Raw genomic sequence first — 18,375 nt, forward strand, 5'->3', positions numbered from 1 at the left:
TGGAACTCGGGGGTATCAGTTACACCGTCCTGATGGAATTCCCGGGATCAGTGACACCTCCCTGATGGAATTCCGGGGATCAGTAAAACCGTCATGATGGAATTCCTGGGAACAGTTAAACCTTTCTGATGATATTCCCGGAATCAGTTACACCTTCCTGATGGAATTCCAGGGATCAGTTACACCTTCCTGATGGAATTCTTGGGATCAGTTACATCTTCCTGATGGAATTCCGGGGATCAGTTACACCGTCCTGATGGAACTCGGGGATATCAGTTACACCTTCCAGATGGAATTCCCGTGATCAGTTACACCTTCCTGATGGAATTTGGGGGGATCCGTTACACCTTCCTGATGGAAATCCCGGGATCATTTACAGCTTCCTGTTGGAATTCGGGGAGATCTGTTAGACCTTCCTGATGGAATACGGGGGGATCAGTTACACCTTCCTGATGGAATTCCAGGGATCAGTTACACATTCCTGATGGAATTCTAGGGATCAGTTACACCCCCCTGATGGAATTCCGGGGATCAGTTAAACCTTCATGATGGAATTCCAGGGATCAGTTACACATTCCTGATGGAATTCTAGGGATCAGCTACACCTCCCTGATGGAATTCCGGGGATCAGTTAAACATTCATAATGGAATTCCGGGGATCAGTTAAACCTTTCTGCTGGAATTCCTGGAATCAGTTACACCTTCCTGATGGAATTCCAGGGATCAGTTACACATTCCTGATGGAATTCCAGGGATCAGTTAAATCTTCCTGATGGAATTCCGGGGATCAGTTACACATTCCTGATGGAATTCGGGGGGGAACCGTTACACCTTCCTGAAGGGATACCAGGGTTCAGCTACACCTTCCTGATGGAATTCCTGGGATCAATTACACCTTCATGATGGAATTCCGGGGATCAGTTACACCTTCCGGATGGAATTTGGGGGGATCCGTTAAACCTTCCTGATGGAATATCCGGGATTAGTTGCACCTCCCTGATGGAATTCCGGGGATCAGTAAAACCTTCATGATGGAATTCCGGGGATCAGTTAAACCTTTCTGATGGAATTCCCGGAATCAGTTACACCTTCCTGATGGAATTCCAGAGTCAGCTACACCTTTCTGATGGAATTCCATGGATCAGTTACACCTTCCTGATGGAATTCTTGGGATCAGTTACAGCTTCCTGATGGAATTCCGGGGATCAGTTACACCGTCCTGATGGAACTCGGGGATATCAGTTACACCTTCCAGATGGAATACGGGGGGATCAGTTACACCATCCTGATGGAATTCCAGGGATCAGTTACACATTCCTGATGGAATTCCAGGGATCAGTTACACATTCCTGATGGAATTCCGGAGATCAGTTAAACCTTCATGATGGAATTCCAGGGATCAGTTACACATTCCTGATGGAATTCTAGGGATTTGTTAAACCTTCCTGATGGAATTCCAGGGATCAGTTACACATTCCTGATGGAATTCTAGGGATCAGCTACACCTCCCTGATGGAATTCCGGGGATCAGTTAAACATTCATAATGGAATTCCGGGGATCAGTTAAACCTTTCTGCTGGAATTCCTGGAATCAGTTACACCTTCCTGATGGAATTCCAGGGATCAGTTACTCATTCCTGATGGAATTCCAGGGATTAGTTAAACCTTCCTGATGGAATTCCGGGGATCAGTTACACCTTCCTGATGGAATTCTTGGGATCAGTTACAGCTTCCTGATGGAATTCCGGGGATCAGTTACACCGTCCTGATGGAACTCGGGGATATCAGTTACACCTTCCAGATGGAATACGGGGGGATCAGTTACACCATCCTGATGGAATTCCAGGGATCAGTTAAACATTCCTGATGGAATTCCAGGGATCAGTTACACATTCCTGATGGAATTCCGGAGATCAGTTAATCCTTCATGATGGAATTCCAGGGATCAGTTACACATTCCTGATGGAATTCTAGGGATTTGTTAAACCTTCCTGATGGAATTCCAGGGATCAGTTACACATTCCTGATGGAATTCTAGGGATCAGCTACACCTCCCTGATGGAATTCCGGGGATCAGTTAAACATTCATAATGGAATTCCGGGGATCAGTTAAACCTTTCTGCTGGAATTCCTGGAATCAGTTACACCTTCCTGATGGAATTCCAGGGATCAGTTACTCATTCCTGATGGAATTCCAGGGATTAGTTAAACCTTCCTGATGGAATTCCGGGGATCAGTTACACATTCCTGATGGAATTCGGGGGGGAACCGTTACACCTTCCTGAAGGGATACCAGGGTTCAGCTACACCTGTCTGATGGAATTCCATGGATCAGTTACACCTTCCTGATGGAATTCCAGGGATCAGTTAAACCTTCCTGATGGAATTCCTGGGATCAATTATACCTTCATGATGGAATTCCGGGGATCAGTTATACCGTCCTGATGGAACTCGGGGGTACCAGTTACACCGTCCTGATGGAATTCCCGGGATCAGTTACACCTCCCTGATGGAATTCCGGGGATCAGTAAAACCGTCATGATGGAATTCCTGGGAACAGTTAAACCTTTCTGATGATATTCCCGGAATCAGTTACACCTTCCTGATGAAATTCCAGGGATCAGTTACACCTTCCTGATGGAATTCTTGGGATCAGTTACATCTTCCTGATGGAATTCCGGGGATCAGTTACACCGTCCTGATGGAACTCGGGGATATCAGTTACACCTTCCAGATGGAATTCCCGTGATCAGTTACACCTTCCTGATGGAATTTGGGGGGATCCGTTACACCTTCCTGATGGAAATCCCGGGATCATTTACAGCTTCCTGTTGGAATTCGGGGAGATCTTTTAGACCTTCCTGATGGAATACGGGGGGATCAGTTACACCTTCCTGATGGAATTCCAGGGATCAGTTACACATTCCTGATGGAATTCTAGGGATCAGTTACACCCCCCTGATGGAATTCCGGGGATCAGTTAAACCTTCATGATGGAATTCCAGGGATCAGTTACACATTCCGGATGGAATTCTAGGGATTTGTTAAACCTTCCTGATGGAATTCCAGGGATCAGTTACACATTCCTGATGGAATTCTAGGGATCAGCTACACCTCCCTGATGGAATTCCGGGGATCAGTTAAACCTTTCTGCTGGAATTCCTGGAATCAGTTACACCTTCCTGATGGAATTCCAGGGATCAGTTACACATTCCTGATGGAATTCCAGGGATCAGTTAAATCTTCCTGATGGAATTCCGGGGATCAGTTACACATTCCTGATGGAATTCGGGGGGGAACCGTTACACCTTCCTGAAGGGATACCAGGGTTCAGCTACACCTGTCTGATGGAATTCCATGGATCAGGTACACCTTCCTGATGGAATTCCAGGGATCAGTTAAACCTTCCTGATGGAATTCCTGGGATCAATTACACCTTCATGATGGAATTCCGGGGATCAGTTATACCGTCCTGATGGAATTCCTGGGATCAATTATACCTTCATGATGGAATTCCGGGGATCAGTTACACCTTCCAGATGGAATTCCAGGGATCAGTTAAACCTTCCTGATGGAATTCCTGGGATCAATTATACCTTCATGATGGAATTCCGGGGATCAGTTACACCTTCCTGATGGAATTAGGGCAGATCAGTTACACCTTCCTGATGGAATTCCAGGGATCAGTTACACATTCCTGATGGAATTCCAGGGATCAGTTAAACCTTCCTGATGGAATTCCTGGGATCAATTATACCTTCATGATGGAATTCCGGGGATCAGTTAAAACTTCCTGATGGAATTCCGGGGATCAGTTACACATTCCTGATGGAATTCCAGAGATTAGTTACACCTTCCTGTTGGAATTCCATGGATCAGTTACACCTTCCTGATGGAATTCTTGGGATCAGTTACAGCTTCCTGATGGAATTCCGGGGATCAGTTACACCGTCCTGATGGAACTCGGGGATATCAGTTACACCTTCCAGATGGAATTCCCGTGATCAGTTACACCTTCCTGATGGAATTTGGGGGGATCCGTTACACCTTCCTGATGGAAATCCCGGGATCATTTACAGCTTCCCGTTGGAATTCGGGGAGATCTGTTAGACCTTCCTGATGGAATACGGGGGGATCAGTTACACCATCCTGATGGAATTCCAGGGATCAGTTACACATTCCTGATGGAATTCCAGGGATCAGTTACACATTCCTGATGGAATTCCGGAGATCAGTTAAACCTTCATGATGGAATTCCAGGGATCAGTTACACATTCCTGATGGAATTCTAGGGATTTGTTAAACCTTCCTGATGGAATTCCAGGGATCAGTTACACATTCCTGATGGAATTCTAGGGATCAGCTACACCTCCCTGATGGAATTCCGGGGATCAGTTAAACATTCATAATGGAATTCCGGGGATCAGTTAAACCTTTCTGCTGGAATTCCTGGAATCAGTTACACCTTCCTGATGGAATTCCAGGGATCAGTTACACATTCCTGATGGAATTCCAGGGATTAGTTAAACCTTCCTGATGGAATTCCGGGGATCAGTTACACATTCCTGATGGAATTCGGGGGGGAACCGTTACACCTTCCTGAAGGGATACCAGGGTTCAGCTACACCTGTCTGATGGAATTCCATGGATCAGTTACACCTTCCTGATGGAATTCCAGGGATCAGTTAAACCTTCCTGATGGAATTCCTGGGATCAATTATACCTTCATGATGGAATTCCGGGGATCAGTTATACCGTCCTGATGGAACTCGGGGGTATCAGTTACACCGTCCTGATGGAATTCCCGGGATCAGTGACACCTCCCTGATGGAATTCCGGGGATCAGTAAAACCGTCATGATGGAATTCCTGGGAACAGTTAAACCTTTCTGATGATATTCCCGGAATCAGTTACACCTTCCTGATGGAATTCCAGGGATCAGTTACACCTTCCTGATGGAATTCTTGGGATCAGTTACATCTTCCTGATGGAATTCCGGGGATCAGTTACACCGTCCTGATGGAACTCGGGGATATCAGTTACACCTTCCAGATGGAATTCCCGTGATCAGTTACACCTTCCTGATGGAATTTGGGGGGATCCGTTACACCTTCCTGATGGAAATCCCGGGATCATTTACAGCTTCCTGTTGGAATTCGGGGAGATCTGTTAGACCTTCCTGATGGAATACGGGGGGATCAGTTACACCTTCCTGATGGAATTCCAGGGATCAGTTACACATTCCTGATGGAATTCTAGGGATCAGTTACACCCCCCTGATGGAATTCCGGGGATCAGTTAAACCTTCATGATGGAATTCCAGGGATCAGTTACACATTCCGGATGGAATTCTAGGGATTTGATAAACCTTCCTGATGGAATTCCAGGGATCAGTTACACATTCCTGATGGAATTCTGGGGATCAGCTACACCTCCCTGATGGAATTCCGGGGATCAGTTAAACATTCATAATGGAATTCCGGGGATCAGTTAAACCTTTCTGCTGGAATTCCTGGAATCAGTTACACCTTCCTGATGGAATTCCAGGGATCAGTTACACATTCCTGATGGAATTCCAGGGATCAGTTAAATCTTCCTGATGGAATTCCGGGGATCAGTTACACATTCCTGATGGAATTCGGGGGGGAACCGTTACACCTTCCTGAAGGGATACCAGGGTTCAGCTACACCTTCCTGATGGAATTCCTGGGATCAATTACACCTTCATGATGGAATTCCCGGGATCAGTTATACCGTCCTGATGGAATTGCTGGGATCAATTATACCTTCATGATGGAATTCCGGGGATCAGTTACACCTTCCAGATGGAATTCCAGGGATCAGTTAAACGTTCCTGATGGAATTCCTGGGATCAATTATACCTTCATGATGGAATTCCGGGGATCAGTTACACCTTCCTGATGGAATTAGGGCAGATCAGTTACACCTTCCTGATGGAATTCCAGGGATCAGTTAAACCTTCCTGATGGAATTCCTGGGATCAATTATACCTTCATGATGGAATTCCGGGGATCAGTTATACCGTCCTGATGGAACTCGGGGGTATCAGTTACACCGTCCTGATGGAATTCCAGCGATCAGTTACACCTCCCTGATGGAATTCCGGGGATCAGTAAAACCTTCATGATGGAATTCCGGGGATCAGTTAAACCTTTCTGATGATATTCCCGGAATCATTTACACCTTCCTGATGGAATTCCAGGGATCAGTTACACCTTCCTGATGGAATTCTTGGGATCAGTTACATCTTCCTGATGGAATTCCGGGGATCAGTTACACCGTCCTGATGGAACTCGGGGATATCAGTTACACCTTCCAGATGGAATTCCCGTGATCAGTTACACCTTCCTGATGGAATTTGGGGGGATCCGTTACACCTTCCTGATGGAAATCCCGGGATCATTTACAGCTTCCTGTTGGAATTCGGGGAGATCTGTTAGACCTTCCTGATGGAATACGGGGGGATCAGTTACACCTTCCTGATGGAATTCCAGGGATTAGTTACACATTCCTGATGGAATTCGGGAGGGAACCATTACACCTTCCTGAAGGGATACCAGGGTTCAGCTACACCTGTCTGATGGAATTCCATGGATCAGTTACACCTTCCTGATGGAATTAGGGCAGATCAGTTACACCTTCCTGATGGAATTCCGGGGATCAGTTAAACATTCATAATGGAATTCCGGGGATCAGTTAAACCTTTCTGCTGGAATTCCTGGAATCAGTTACACCTTCCTGATGGAATTCCAGGGATCAGTTACACATTCCTGATGGAATTCCAGGGATCATTTAAATCTTCCTGATGGAATTCCGGGGATCAGTTACACATTCCTGATGGAATTCGGGGGGGGGGGGGGGACCGTTACAACTCCCTGATGTGATACCAGGGTTCAGCTACACCTTTCTGATGGAATTCCATGGATCAGTTACACCTTCCTGATGGAATTAGGGCAGATCAGTTACACCTTCCTGATTGAATTCCAGGGATCAGTTACACATTCCTGATGGAATTACAGGGATCAGTTAAACCTTCCTGATGGAATTCCTGGGATCAATTATACCTTCATGATGGAATTCCGGGGATCAGTTATTCCGTCTTGATGGAACTCGGGGGTATCAGTTACACCGTCCTGATGGAATTCCCGTGATCAGTTACACCTTCCTGATGGAATTTGTGGGGATCCGTTACACCTTCCTGATGGAATTCCCGGGATCAGTTAAACCTCCCTGATGGAATTCCGGGGATCAGTTAAACCTTCATGATGGAATTCCGGGGATCAGTTAAACCTTTCTGATGGAATTCCCGGAATCAGTTACACCTTCCTGATGGAATTCCAGGGATCAGTTACACATTCCTGATAGAATTCCAGGGATCAGTTAAACCTTCCTGATGGAATTCCTGCGATCAATTATACCTTCATGATGGAATTCCGGGGATCAGTTACAGATTCCTGATGGAATTCCGGGGATCAGTTAAAACTTCCTGATGGAATTCCGGGGATCAGTTACACATTCCTTTTGGAATTCCAGAGATCAGTAACACCTTCCTGATGGAATTCCAGGGTCAGCTACACCTTCCTGATGGAATTCTTGGGATCAGTTACAGCTTCCTGATGGAATTCCGGGGATCAGTTACACCGTCCTGATGGAACTCGGGGGTATCAGTTACACCTTCCTGATGGAATTTGGGGGGATTCGTTACACCTTCCTGATGGAATTCCCGGGATCAGTTATACCTCCCTGATGGAATTCCGGGGATCAGTTAAACCTTCATGATGGATTTCCAGGGATCAGTTAAACCTTTCTGATGGAATTCCCGGAATCAGTTACACCTTCCTGATGGAATTCCAGGGATCAGTTACACATTCCTGATAGAATTCCAGGGATCAGTTAAACCTTCCTGATGGAATTCCTGCGATCAATTATACCTTCATGATGGAATTCCGGGGATCAGTTACAGATTCCTGATGGAATTCGGGGGGAACAGTTACACCTTCCTGATGGAATTCCGGGGATCAGTTACACATTCCTTTTGGAATTCCAGAGATCAGTAACACCTTCCTGATGGAATTCCAGGGTCAGCTACACCTTCCTGATGGAATTCTTGGGATCAGTTACAGCTTCCTGATGGAATTCCGGGGATCAGTTACACCGTCCTGATGGAACTCGGGGGTATCAGTTACACCTTCCTGATGGAATTTGGGGGGATTCGTTACACCTTCCTGATGGAATTCCCGGGATCAGTTAAACCTCCCTGATGGAATTCCGGGGATCAGTTAAACCTTCATGATGGAATTCCGGGGATCAGTTAAACCTTCATGATGGAATTCCGGGGATCAGTTAAACCTTTCTGATGGAATTCCCGGAATCAGTTACACCTTCCTGATGGAATTCCAGGGATCAGTTACACATTCCTGATAGAATTCCAGGGATCAGTTAAACCTTCCTGATGGAATTCCTGCGATCAATTATACCTTCATGATGGAATTCCGGGGATCAGTTACAGATTCCTGATGGAATTCCGGGGATCAGTTAAAACTTCCTGATGGAATTCCGGGGATCAGTTACACATTCCTTTTGGAATTCCAGAGATCAGTAACACCTTCCTGATGGAATTCCAGGGTCAGCTACACCTTCCTGATGGAATTCTTGGGATCAGTTACAGCTTCCTGATGGAATTCCGGGGATCAGTTACACCGTCCTGATGGAACTCGGGGGTATCAGTTACACCTTCCTGATGGAATTCCCGTGATCAGTTACACCTTCCTGATGGAATTTGGGGGGATTCGTTACACCTTCCTGATGGAATTCCGGGGATCAGTTAAACCTTCATGATGGATTTCCAGGGATCAGTTAAACCTTTCTGATGGAATTCCCGGAATCAGTTACACCTTCCTGATGGAATTCCAGGGATCAGTTACACATTCCTGATAGAATTCCAGGGATCAGTTAAACCTTCCTGATGGAATTCCTGCGATCAATTATACCTTCATGATGGAATTCCGGGGATCAGTTACAGATTCCTGATGGAATTCGGGGGGAACAGTTACACCTTCCTGATGGAATTCCGGGGATCAGTTACACATTCCTTTTGGAATTCCAGAGATCAGTAACACCTTCCTGATGGAATTCCAGGGTCAGCTACACCTTCCTGATGGAATTCTTGGGATCAGTTACAGCTTCCTGATGGAATTCCGGGGATCAGTTACACCGTCCTGATGGAACTCGGGGGTATCAGTTACACCTTCCTGATGGAATTTGGGGGGATTCGTTACACCTTCCTGATGGAATTCCCGGGATCAGTTATACCTCCCTGATGGAATTCCGGGGATCAGTTAAACCTTCATGATGGATTTCCAGGGATCAGTTAAACCTTTCTGATGGAATTCCCGGAATCAGTTACACCTTCCTGATGGAATTCCAGGGATCAGTTACACCTTCCTGATAGAATTCCCGGAATCAGTTACACCTTCCTGATAGAATTCCAGGGATCAGTTAAACCTTCCTGATGGAATTCCTGCGATCAATTATACCTTCATGATGGAATTCCGGGGATCAGTTACAGATTCCTGATGGAATTAGGGGGGAACAGTTACACCTTCCTGATGGAATTCCGGGGATCAGTTACACATTCCTTTTGGAATTCCAGAGATCAGTAACACCTTCCTGATGGAATTCCAGGGTCAGCTACACCTTCCTGATGGAATTCTTGGGATCAGTTACAGCTTCCTGATGGAATTCCGGGGATCAGTTACACCGTCCTGATGGAACTCGGGGGTATCAGTTACACCTTCCTGATGGAATTTGGGGGGATTCGTTACACCTTCCTGATGGAATTCCCGGGATCAGTTAAACCTCCCTGATGGAATTCCGGGGATCAGTTAAACCTTCATGATGGAATTCCGGGGATCAGTTAAACCTTCATGATGGAATTCCGGGGATCAGTTAAACCTTTCTGATGGAATTCCCGGAATCAGTTACACCTTCCTGATGGAATTCCAGGGATCAGTTACACATTCCTGATAGAATTCCAGGGATCAGTTAAACCTTCCTGATGGAATTCCTGCGATCAATTATACCTTCATGATGGAATTCCGGGGATCAGTTACAGATTCCTGATGGAATTCCGGGGATCAGTTAAAACTTCCTGATGGAATTCCGGGGATCAGTTACACATTCCTTTTGGAATTCCAGAGATCAGTAACACCTTCCTGATGGAATTCCAGGGTCAGCTACACCTTCCTGATGGAATTCTTGGGATCAGTTACAGCTTCCTGATGGAATTCCGGGGATCAGTTACACCGTCCTGATGGAACTCGGGGGTATCAGTTACACCTTCCTGATGGAATTCCCGTGATCAGTTACACCTTCCTGATGGAATTTGGGGGGATTCGTTACACCTTCCTGATGGAATTCCCGGGATCAGTTATACCTCCCTGATGGAATTCCGGGGATCAGTTAAACCTTCATGATGGATTTCCAGGGATCAGTTAAACCTTTCTGATGGAATTCCCGGAATCAGTTACACCTTCCTGATGGAATTCCAGGGATCAGTTACACATTCCTGATAGAATTCCAGGGATCAGTTAAACCTTCCTGATGGAATTCCTGCGATCAATTATACCTTCATGATGGAATTCCGGGGATCAGTTACAGATTCCTGATGGAATTCGGGGGGAACAGTTACACCTTCCTGATGGAATTCCGGGGATCAGTTACACATTCCTTTTGGAATTCCAGAGATCAGTAACACCTTCCTGATGGAATTCCAGGGTCAGCTACACCTTCCTGATGGAATTCTTGGGATCAGTTACAGCTTCCTGATGGAATTCCGGGGATCAGTTACACCGTCCTGATGGAACTCGGGGGTATCAGTTACACCTTCCTGATGGAATTTGGGGGGATTCGTTACACCTTCCTGATGGAATTCCCGGGATCAGTTATACCTCCCTGATGGAATTCCGGGGATCAGTTAAACCTTCATGATGGATTTCCAGGGATCAGTTAAACCTTTCTGATGGAATTCCCGGAATCAGTTACACCTTCCTGATGGAATTCCAGGGATCAGTTACACATTCCTGATAGAATTCCAGGGATCAGTTAAACCTTCCTGATGGAATTCCTGCGATCAATTATACCTTCATGATGGAATTCCGGGGATCAGTTACAGATTCCTGATGGAATTCGGGGGGAACAGTTACACCTTCCTGATGGAATTCCGGGGATCAGTTACACATTCCTTTTGGAATTCCAGAGATCAGTAACACCTTCCTGATGGAATTCCAGGGTCAGCTACACCTTCCTGATGGAATTCTTGGGATCAGTTACAGCTTCCTGATGGAATTCCGGGGATCAGTTACACCGTCCTGATGGAACTCGGGGGTATCAGTTACACCTTCCTGATGGAATTTGGGGGGATTCGTTACACCTTCCTGATGGAATTCCCGGGATCAGTTATACCTCCCTGATGGAATTCCGGGGATCAGTTAAACCTTCATGATGGAATTCCGGGGATCAGTTAAACCTTCATGATGGAATTCCAGGGATCAGTTACACATTCCTGATAGAATTCCAGGGATCAGTTACACATTCCTGATAGAATTCCAGGGATCAGTTAAACCTTCCTGATGGAATTCCTGCGATCAATTATACCTTCATGATGGAATTCCGGGGATCAGTTATACCGTCCTGATGGAATTCCCGTGATCAGTTACACCTTCCGGATGGAATTTGGGGGATCCGTTACACCTTCCTGATGGAATATCCGGGATTAGTTGCACCTCCCTGATGGAATTCCGGGGATCAGTAAAACCTTCATGATGGAATTCCGGGTATCAGTTAAACCTTTCTGATGGAATTCCATGGATCAGTTACACCTTCCTGATGGAATTCTTGGGATCAGTTACAGCTTCCTGATGGAATTCCGGGGATCAGTTACACCGTCCTGATGGAACTCGGGGATATCAGTTACACCTTCCAGATGGAATTCCCGTGATCAGTTACACCTTCCTGATGGAATTTGGGGGGATCCGTTACACCTTCCTGATGGAAATTCCGGGATCATTTACAGCTTCCTGTTGGAATTCGGGGAGATCTGTTAGACCTTCCTGATGGAATACGGGGGGATCAGTTACACCTTCCTGATGGAATTCCAGGGATCAGTTACACATTCCTGATGGAATTCTAGGGATCAGTTACACCTCCCTGATGGAATTCCGGGGATCAGTTAAACCTGCATGATGGAATTCCAGGGATCAGTTACACATTCCTGATGGAATTCTAGGGATTTGTTAAACCTTCCTGATGGAAATCCAGGGATCAGTTACACATTCCTGATGGAATTCTAGGGATCAGCTACACCTCCCTGATGGAATTCCGGTGATCAGTTAAACATTCATAATGGAATTCCGGGGATCAGTTAAACCTTTCTGCTGGAATTCCTGGAATCAGTTACACCTTCCTGAAGGGATACCAGGGTTCAGCTACACCTGTCTGATGGAATTCCATGGATCAGTTACACCTTCCTGATGGAATTCCAGGGATCAGTTAAACCTTCCTGATGGAATTCCTGGGATCAATTATACCTTCATGATGGAATTCCGGGGATCAGTTATACCGTCCTGATGGAACTCGGGGGTATCAGTTACACCGTCCTGATGGAATTCCCGGGATCAGTTACACCTCCCTGATGGAATTCCGGGGATCAGTAAAACCTTCATGATGGAATTCCGGGGATCAGTTAAACCTTTCTGATGATATTCCCGGAATCAGTTACACCTTCCTGATGGAATTCCAGGGATCAGTTACACCTTCCTGATGGAATACTTGGGATCAGTTACATCTTCCTGATGGAATTCCGGGGATCAGTTACACCGTCCTGATGGAACTCGCGGATATCAGTTACACCTTCCAGATGGAATTCCCGTGATCAGTTACACCTTCCTGATGGAATTTGGGGGGATCCGTTACACCTTCCTGATGGAAATCCCGGGATCATTTACAGCTTCCTGTTGGAATTCGGGGAGATCTTAGACCTTCCTGATGGAATACGGGGGGATCATTTACACCTTCCTGATGGAATTCCAGGGATCAGTTACACATTCCTGATGGAATTCTAGGGATCAGTTACACCTCCCTGATGGAATTCCGGGGATCAGTTAAACCTTCCTGATGGAATTCCAGGGATCAGTTACACATTCCTGATGGAATTCTAGGGATCAGTTTCACCTCCCTGATGGAATTCCGGGGATCAGTTAAACCTTCATGATGGAATTCCAGGGATCAGTTACACATTCCTGATGGAATTCTAGGGATTTGTTAAACCTTCCTGATGGAATTCCAGGGATCAGTTACACATTCCTGATGGAATTCTAGGGATCAGCTACACCTCCCTGATGGAATTCCGGGGATCAGTTAAAAATTCATAATGGAATTCCGGGGATCAGTTAAACCTTTCTGCTGGAATTCCTGGAATCAGTTACACCTTCCTGATGGAATTCCAGGGATCAGTTACAAATTCCTGATGGAATTCCAGGGATCAGTTAAATCTTCCTGATGGAATTCCGGGGATCAGTTACACATTCCTGATGGAATTCGGGGGGGAACCGTTACACCTTCATTAAAGGGACACCAGGGTTCAGCTACACCTGTCTGATGGAATTCCATGGATCAGTTACACCTTCCTGATGGAATTCCAGGGATCAGTTAAACCTTCCTGATGGAATTCCTGGGATCAATTACACCTTCATGATGGAATTCCGGGGATCAGTTATACCGTCCTGATGGAACTCGGGGGTATCAGTTACACCGTCCTGATGGAATTCCCGGGATCAGTTACACCTCCCTGATGGAATTCCGGGGATCAGTAAAACCTTCATGATGGAATTCCGGGGATCAGTTAAACCTTTCTGATGATATTCCCGGAATCAGTTACACCTTCCTGATGGAATTCCAGGGATCAGTTACACATTCCTGATGGAATTCTAGGGATCAGCTACACCTCCCTGATGGAATTCCGGGGATCAGTTAAACATTCATAATGGAATTCCGGGGATCAGTTAAACCTTTCTGCTGGAATTCCTGGAATCAGTTACACCTGTCTGATGGAATTCCATGGATCAGTTACACCTTCCTGATGGAATTAGGGCAGATCAGTTACACCTTCCTGATGGAATTCCAGGGATCAGTTACACATTCCTGATGGAATTCCAGGGATCAGTTAAACCTTCCTGATGGAATTCCTGGGATCAATTATACCTTCATGATGGAATTCCGGGGATCAGTTACACCTTCCTGATGGAATTCCAGGGATCAGTTACATATTCCTGATGGAATTCCAGGGATCAATTATACCTTCATGATGGAATTCCGGGGATCAGTTAAAACTTCCTGATGGAATTCCGGGGATCAGTTACACATTCCTGATGGAATTCCAGAGATCAGTTACACCTTCCTGATGGAATTCCAAGGTCAGCTACACCTTTCTGATGGAATTCCATGGATCAGTTACACCTTCCTGATGGAATTCTTGGGATCAGTTACAGCTTCCTGATGGAATTCCGGGGATCAGTTACACCATCCTGATGGAACTCGGGGATATCAGTTACACCTTCCTGATGGAATATGGGGGGATCCGTTACACCTTCCTGATGGAATTCCCGGGATCAGTTACACCTTCCTGATGGAATTCGGGCAGATCAATTACAGCTTCCTGATGGAATTCCAGTGATCAGTTACACATTCTTGATGGAATTCTAGGGATCTGTTAAACCTTCCTGATGGAATTCCAGGGATCATTTCAACCTTCATGATGAATTCCGGGGATCAGTTACACATTCCTGATGGAATTCGGGGGGAACCGTTACACCTTCCTGATGGAATTGCAGGGTCAGCTGTACCTTTCTGATGGAATTCCATGCATCTGTTACACCTTCCTGATGGAATTCGTGGGATCAGTTACAGCTTCCTGATGGAATTCCGGGGATCTGTTACTCCGTCCTGATGGAACTCGGGGGTATCAGTTACACCTTCCTGATGGAATTTGGGGGGATCCGTTACACCTTCCTGATGGAATTCCCGTGATCAGTTTCACCTTCCTGATGGAATTCGGGCAGATCAATTACACCTTCCTGATGCAATTCCCGTGATCAGTTACACCTTCCTGATGGAATTTGGGGGGATCCGTTACACCTTCCTGATGGAATTCCGGGGATCAGTTACACATTGCTGATGGAATTCGGGTGGAACCGTTATACCTTCCGGAAGGGATACCAGGGTTCAGCTACACCTTTCTGATGGAATTCCATGGATCAGTTACACCTTCCTGATGGAATTAGGGCAGATCAGTTACACCTTCCTGATGGAATTCCGGGGATCAGTTACACTGTCCTGATGGAACTCGGCGGGATCAGTTACACCTTCCTGATGGAATTCCAGGGATCAGTTACACCTTCCTGATGGAATTCCAGGGATCAGTTACACATTCCTGATGGAATTCCAGGGATCAGTTAATCCTTCCTGATTGAATTCCTGGGATCAATTATACCTTCATAATGGAAATCCGGGGATCAGTTACACCTTCCTGATGGAATACGGGCAGATCAATTACACCTTCCTGATGGAATTCCAGGGATCAGTTACACATTCCTGATGGAATTCTAGGGATCTGTTAAACCTTCCTGATGGAATTCCAGGGATCATTTCAACCTTCATGATGGAATTCCGGGGATCAGTTACACCGTCCTGATGGAACTCGGGGGTATCAGTTACACCTTCCTGATGGAATTCCCGTGATCAGTTACACCTTCCTGATGGAATTTGGGGGTTTCGTTACACCTTCCTGATGGAATTCCCGGGATCAGTTACACCTCCCTGATGGAATTCCGGGGATCAGTTAAACCTTCATGATGGAATTCCGGGGATCAGTTAAACCTTTCTGTTGGAATTCCCGGAATCAGTTACACCTTCCTGATGGAATTCCAGGGATCAGTTACACGTTCCTGATAGAATTCCAGGGATCAGTTAAACCTTCCTGATGGAATTCCTGCGATCAATTATACCTTCATGATGGAATTCCGGGGATCAGTTATACCATCCTGATGGAACTCGGGGGTATCAGTTACACAGTCCTGATGGAATTCCCGTGATCAGTTACACCTTCCGGATGGAATTTGTGGGGATCCGTTACACCTTCCTGATGGAATATCCGGGATTAGTTACACCTCCCTGATGGAATTACGGGGACCAGTAAAACCTTCATGATGAAATTCCGGGGATCAGTTAAACCTTTCTGATGGAATTCCCGGAATCAGTTACACCTTCCTGATGGAATTCCAGAGTCAGCTACACCTTTCTGATGGAATTCCATGGATCAGTTACACCTTCCTGATGGAATTCTTGGGATCAGTTACAGCTTCCTGATGGAATTCCGGGGATCAGTTACACCGTCCTGATGGAACTCGGGGATATCAGTTACACCTTCCAGATGGAATTCCCGTGATCATTTACACCTTCCTGATGGAATTTGGGGGGATCCGTTACACCTTCCTGATGGAAATCCCGGGATCATTTACAGCTTCCTGTTGGAATTCGGGGAGATCTGTTAGACCTTCCTGATGGAATACGGGGGGATCAGTTAAACCTTCCTGATGGAATTCCAGGGATCAGTTACACATTCCTGATGGAATTCTAGGGATCAGTTACACCTCCCTGATGGAATTCCGGGGATCAGTTAAACCTTCATGATGGAATTCCAGGGATCAGTTACACATTCCTGATGGAATTCTAGGGATTTGTTAAACCTTCCTGATGGAATTCCAGGGATCAGTTACACATTCCTGATGGAATTCTAGGGATCAGCTACACCTCCCTGATGGAATTCCGGGGATCAGTTAAACATTCATAATGGAATTCCGGGGATCAGTTAAACCTTTCTGCTGGAATTCCTGGAATCAGTTACACCTTCCTGATGGAATTCCAGGGATCAGTTACACATTCCTGATGGAACTCCAGGGATCAGTTAAACCTTCCTGATGGAATTCCGGGGATCAGTTACACATTCCTGATGGAATTCGGGGGGGAACCGTTACACCTTCCTGAAGGGATACCAGGGTTCAGCTACACCTGTCTGATGGAATTCCATGGATCAGTTACACCTTCCTGATGGAATTCCAGGGATCAGTTAAACCTTCCTGATGGAATTCCTGGGATCAATTATACCTTCATGATGGAATTCCGGGGATCAGTTATACCGTTCTGATGGAACTCGGGGGTATCAGTTACACCGTCCTGATGGAATTCCCGGGATCAGTTACACCTCCCTGATGGAATTCCGGGGATCAGTAAAACCTTCATGATGGAATTCCGGGGATCAGTTAAACCTTTCTGATGGAATTCCCGGAATCAGTTACACCTTCCTGATGGAATTCCAGGGATCAGTTACACCTTCCTGATGGAATTCGGGAGGGAACCATTACACCTTCCTGAAGGGATACCAGGGTTCAGCTACACCTGTCTGATGGAATTCCATGGATCAGTTACACCTTCCTGATGGAATTAGGGCAGATCAGTTACACCTTCCTGATGGAATTCCAGGGATCAGTTACACATTCCTGATGGAATTCCAGGGATCAGTTAAACCTTCCTGATGGAATTCCTGGGATCAATTATACCTTCATGATGGAATTCCGGGGATCAGTTATACCGTCCTGATGGAACTCGGGGGTATCAGTTACACCGTCCTGATGGAATTCCCGTGATCAGTTACACCTTCCGGATGGAATTTGGGGGGATCCGTTACACCTTCCTGATGGAATTCCCGGGATCAGTTAGACCTCGCTGATGGAATTCCGGGGATCAGTAAAACCTTCATGATGGAATTCCGGCGATCAGTTAAACCTTTCTGATGGAATTCCCGGAATCAGTTACACCTTCCTGATGGAATTCCAGGGATCAGTTACATATTCCTGATGGAATTCCAGGGATCAATTATACCTTCATGATGGAATTCCGGGGATCAGTTACAGATTCCTGATGGAATTCCGGGAATCAGTTAAAACTTCCTGATGGAATTCCGGGGATCAGTTACACATTCCTGATGGAAGTCCAGAGATTAGTTACACCTTCCTGATGGAATTCCAGGGTCAGCTACACCTTTCTGATGGAATTCCATGGATCAGTTACACCTTCCTGATGGAATTCTCAGGATCAGTTACAGCTTCCTGATGGAATTCCGGGGATCAGTTACACCATCCTGATGGAACTCGGGGATATCAGTTACACCTTCCTGATGGAATATGGGGGGATCCGTTACACCTTCCTGATGGAATTCCCGGGATCAGTTACACCTTCCTG

The sequence above is a fragment of the Hypanus sabinus genome, chromosome 18 (assembly GCF_030144855.1).
Source record: "Hypanus sabinus isolate sHypSab1 chromosome 18, sHypSab1.hap1, whole genome shotgun sequence".
NCBI lineage: Eukaryota > Metazoa > Chordata > Chondrichthyes > Myliobatiformes > Dasyatidae > Hypanus > Hypanus sabinus.